Source organism: Phalaenopsis equestris, unplaced genomic scaffold (assembly GCF_001263595.1).
Source record: "Phalaenopsis equestris unplaced genomic scaffold, ASM126359v1 Scaffold000047, whole genome shotgun sequence".
NCBI lineage: Eukaryota > Viridiplantae > Streptophyta > Magnoliopsida > Asparagales > Orchidaceae > Phalaenopsis > Phalaenopsis equestris.
The window spans coordinates 145,008-150,964 of NW_018164489.1; positions in this window are offsets into that span (position 1 = coordinate 145,008).

Consider the following 5,957-nt stretch of genomic DNA (forward strand, 5'->3'; position numbering starts at 1 on the left):
AGATGTTGTTTAACCGGAGCAGCAGGTTGGTCATGGAGCGGCTGTTGGTCAGGGAGCGACTGTTGGAGACACGCAGGAGAAGAAGGGAATAATTGATAAGATCAAGGAGAAGCTCCCTGGAAGTCATTAGCTCTCTTTCTCCATGGAGAATGCTGCTTGGTGTGTAGATTTGGTCAATAATTGTGAGGCTGTGTTATATATTAGCACAGGTTCCTGATGGCGGTTGTGGGTTAGTGTACCGTGTTGGTGTTTCCTGGCCACGCTTTGTATTGTTGTGTTTTTATTCCGTCGCTTTGCTTCCATTGTTGTCGTTTTAAGTCTATGGGCGTTTGTATTATCGTTATAAATATTATAATTTATGTTTCTATAATTTAGTACATTTTGGATGGTTATTTTGTTAAGCTTTGCTATGCCATCAACAATTGAGTCATGACATAGATCTAAATCTTGTTAAAAATTCATTCAAAGCTCTAATTTCATCACTTACAGTCGTTGATTGGTTGATGAGGCAGACCAAATCATATCTAATTAATCCAATTTGAGTCAAATCAAGTAATTAAATCCCTCTTGAAAGATTCTAATACATATTTAGAATGTCATAACACTGTCAAATTTAACAAGGGTATAGCCGAATCGAGCGTCTTCACAGACGAATCCAACAAACTTAAAAATTCTCATTTTTAATGCTGCTAAAACATTCAAATATCCATCAAATGCGTATGATTGAATGAAGTACTATCATCTAATCAATGATTAGATGATTTATGTTCATGCATTAATTGCACATAAAATATTATAAGTAGAGCCTCGTCATTTTCATGAGAGTGAGGACAACTTGAAGATTGGGAAAGAATTTGAAGCTTTGAGAAGAAGACGAAGGTTAGCATCACTCCTGCTATCATCTATCTTCACCGACCTTCTTTGACCACCATTGATCGTCATTGATCATCGTCAATTGTCATTGACCACGTCGACCGCCGTCGATCACCACTTGTCGGCATGTTGACTTCTTACAAAAAAATTATTCGTACATCGACGTTGTAATTTGAAAGGCATTGTAACCTCTTCCCGCCTATAAAATAAAAAAATCTCTGTAACAATTTATAGCGAATTTTTACAACTAAGTTAAGCTTGATTTTTTCCTTTACGAGTTTTTCACGTAAAATTTTTTGGTGTTAGTAATGATGTTTTCTTTTATCTAAGTGTATGTTGAATTATTTATTTTATCGCTGTAAAATTTGTTAGCATACATCAGTTTGACAGTATTTGTAAGAAACGAAGCATTGTTTAACATTGTCTTCAACTTTGAGACATCGATCTTCAACTTCATTTTCCAATGATATATGTCATCCAACTGACGAAAGAATCTTCTTTGGATACTGAAGATCATCCCAGGAGCATTCTTCGATGTGGTGGGGGGAGGAGGGGCAACCTTCACCGCAGTCTCGAAAAATTGTTCACGTAAATGTTCCGAGCACGATTGTAGTAGGGTTTTCTTCTTGCATCATATTTAGACACAATGTATTTCAGAACTTCATCCAAGTTGGGAGGTAACATTCACTCCAATTTCAAAAGGCTGTTCATGTTAGCGTCCAAAGCACAACTATGATGGGGAAGTCATTTCATATTTTATTAAGATTATAAGTGTTAGAGAATCACTCATGGAATAGAAGACAATCTTCACCACAAATAACACTTCCTCAGTGCCCCATCATCATACTAGAATTCATTTTCAACTTAATCGGGAAGTTGGTCTCTTCAAGACAAGATTTATGGGTTGTTTTACAAGCTCGTGAGAAAAACACGGTCGCTAGAGAAACAATAAATTCAAAAGCAGCAAATGACAAACTGCCAAACATTATTCTTGTGTATGACTACAACCTTGTTTCCAAGAAATCATACGGTTCATTGTGACTTATGCCCTAGTCTTAAGAAATGCAGAACATCTCTGACATTTCATTTTGGGCTTAATTGATCCTAGGGAGACTTGATTCAACCTCTTCCATCACATGCTACAATCGTTAAGAAGTAGTTTTGACTAACAACCTCAGATATATAAAAAATTCTTGGTGGACTTTCTTTGATCTTATTCATACTATGTTACGGTTGTCAAACAAAAGTTTCGACCAACAACCTAGGATAGAGTCAACCGTCCATTTCATATGATTTTGTCTATTACGGTTTATATAGTCAAGCACCTCGACAAGACAACACAAGACATGTCTTATAGCTTTAGTGGATTCTTCTTTCAACTCTGCTCCAACATACGCTGCATTCATCCGACAGACACACTTTGACTAACAATATAAGAAAAGTAAAACATTCACAATGGCAAAGGTCTCCATCGGTACTTTTAGAGGTCGAATCAAATAGACAAGACTTGACGGGAAGATATGATACTTCTAGAAGTCAAACCCAAGAGACAAGACTCAATGAAAAACTGTCATAGCCTTGGAAGTCAAGCCCAAGAAGTAAGACTCGATGAGAAGATATGGTACACCATGAAGTCAAGCCCAAGAGCCAAGACTCAATGAGAAACTACCATGCCCCTTGATGTCAAGCCCAAGAGACAAAACTTGATGGGAAGATTCGACATACCTAGAACTCAAGCAAAGAAGTTAAGACTCAATGGGCAGCTACCATGCCCCTAGAAGATGAGCCCAAAAGACAAGGTTTGATACATGGTCCTCACTAGAAATCTCCACGAGAGCAAGTAGTTGGCATGCTCTCCAATCAAATACATCAGAAGGCTACAAGCCTTGGAAGACAAAGTTATATCAAAAGACCTCAGAATGCTATAAGCCGCATAAGACACGAATAAATGAAAAATCTCATAAGGCTACAAGTCTCAAAAGGTATAAGTTCATTTCAAGCTCTTATAAGGCATAAGCCTGGGCATAACCTTGGAAGGCATGTGATTCTCCATTTTATAAAGTGTGTGTGATAAAATTTTGTATGATTGAGAAGCCACAATAATCTCAGAAGCAACATAAAAAAAGTACAAAAAAATATATTATCATCATCTACAAATGCAACATAAGACGATTAAAAAGACTATAAAGACCAACAAGAACTAGTATAAAAGCTACAAGAGATATCGCCACTACATAAGCATGAAAACCTTATCCTCAAAGCCCGACAAGAAAACTAACATTTTTTCATCTCCACTGAATTGTGCAGTTGCAACAAGCAAGAAGTTCCCTAGTCATCTGTCGGACAGGGACGGAGATAACTTTCTTCATCTCATTGATGTAAAGAAAGATCTCGTTGGTCTTATGCTACGTAGAACGACAACAACTTTCTTCTGCATCGCAACATGAAAGAGGATTTTGTTGATCGTCTGCTACACAGGACTTGGATTACTTGCGTCGTAAAATGAAAAAGTATCATGTTACTCGTCTGTTATGCAAGACGAGGACGACTTTCCTTTTCTCCACAACGTGCAAGAAGATCTCGTTGCTCGCTTGTTATGTAGGATAAAGTCAACTTTCTTCTTAGTCACAACATGAAAGAATATAGTATTGCTAACCTGCTATGCATGACGGTGACAACTTTCCTCTTAGTCGCAACACGAAAGAAGATCTTGTTACTTGTATGTTATGGAAGACGAGGAAGACTTTCCTCTTGGCTGCAACACGAAAGGATATCCCTTTGCTCGCCTATTACACAGGATGAAGACGACTTTCCAATTGGTCGTAACGTGAAAGAAGATCGCGTTGATTGGCTGCTAGGTAGGATGGTGAGGACTTTCTTCTTCTCAAAAATCTCTCTAACAGAAGACCCCACTCTCCACTCTTCCTCTTTTTTCTCCTCATCCATGATCTCTTTTTATAGACTTCAGAGAAAGCCTAACATTAAAGACAATGATTACCAAAAAAAAAAATTTAAAATCTGCATTAATTTTATCTTTCTGGCTTCCACCAAATGGCCTTCTGGCTTCCTCATTTCAATTAAAAAAAATTAAAATCTTTCAATATTCCTATATTTTAGTCTTTCAAATTCTCTAAAAAAAGAAGTTAATTGTTTAAAAAAGATTAAATATGCATTCATTCTGCTCTTCTGGCTTCGCGTTTCCTCTTTAAAAAAAAAAAAAAAAAAAAACCACAATAGAAATTAATATTCATGATTTTTTCTCTTGTGAAATTTATATGAATTCGAATGCTTCATATTCCCAAAGAACTTTCAATGTTTCGCCTTTCAGCAAATAATATATATATATAATTGAAGTCTAAATATGAAAAAAAATCAATATAACAACTGTATCATTTGTGGAGGACCTCATTGGGCAAGGGATTGCCCCTTAGATGAAGGCTCTAAACTCTCTTCATGCAAGCCATCAGGAAGAAGAATGTGGTGATATGACGGCGCAAGTAGGGTCTATACAACTGCTTAATAGGATGCAAATTCAAACAATACCCCAAACAAAGGGGTTACTTTTTTGTGGATGTGGTAAGGCGAGACACGGGTGTTTCTTACAACTTCATCTCCATCGAATAAACAAAATGGTTGGGTTTATGGATGACTGAAGGAGGAGGTTCCAATAAGGTGGTCAATTCAACAGTAAGACCAATCCATGGAATAACTAGATAAGTAAAAACTAGTATTGGAGCATAGCCATGTAATTTAGAATTCTCTGTTATTCCGATGGAGGATTTTAAAGTTGTTCTAGGGATAAACTTCTTAGATCAAGCAAGAGCATTCTCAATACCCTTCGCCAATAACATATGCATCATGGAAAAAATCAAGCTTGCTTAGTACAAACAATAATGAATAAAAAATAAGACGTCAAAATCTTATCGATCATCCAATTAAAGAAGGAAATTCCACATGATGAGTAGAGAAACTAGGTTGTCCTTCAAGACTCTAATGAAGGATCGAAGCTCCAAGAAAGCATACCAACGGAAGCGTTGGTAGTACTTGAAGAATTTAAAGATGTTTAACCAAAATAACTTCCACCAAGAAGGGAGAAAGATCACTAGATTAGGCTGGAGCCATGGGCTGGGTTTCCAGCCATGAAGTCTTCATGTATAGCACCCCTCCCCCATTCAACCAAGAAAAAACCCATTTTTTTTAAGTCTGTGTGCAAGCAAATAGAGCTAGTTCGAATGTTAGACTACAAGAAGAACTACAAATTGGGGAGACAATAAAATGAGATATTAAGACACATGAAAAAAGAAAATACTAACAATACTAAGTGGAAGCCCAACTTAAGTGGAGGAGAGTGTCACGCTGCACCATCTTTAAGAAATTGGAAAGAAAATCATGAAATGGATGATTCTAGAAAAGACCTGAGGGATGAGAGCAATTCAAGCAACTCTAAAAGACTCCATCGCATTCTAGAGAATGTTAGAAGGAAAAGCTCTAAGAATAACTCAAGAATAACCTAGAAAGATCTAGGTTCATGTATGTATATAAGAGAATGGTGTAGAACCATCTAGAAACTAAACTATTCTACTTAATCCTAGCATATTCTTTTGGACTCAAGGGGACTATAAATAGGAATCCCTCCCATCATTTCAAGACATCTACAAACCATCCAATGTTCCCAAGTATTTATGTGTTGTAATTATTCTTTCTTAGTGAAATATTTTTTTTTCCCAATACTTCTCCTTATTCTCTTTCAAGAGTGTTTTGTGCTAACAAGTCCAAGCATTGAGAGGGCTAGGCTGCTTTAGTGCCCATGAAGAGAGATAAATTCACGCAGGTGACTTGAGATAAGTTAGTCCATAACACTTTGCTTTATTACTTTCATCTCTTTGACCGTTAAATTTCTTTCAAACAATTTTGATGTACACAAAGTGTTATTAATATAAATATCAAACTTTTAATATTAGATATATAAGTAAATAAAAATTGCATTTCTTGTCAACACTCGCATGTCGACAATTCCACGTGCAACCTTACATCAGCAGAGGAACCTTCCACCGCAACAATCGCCTTCCTCCAATTCCACATGC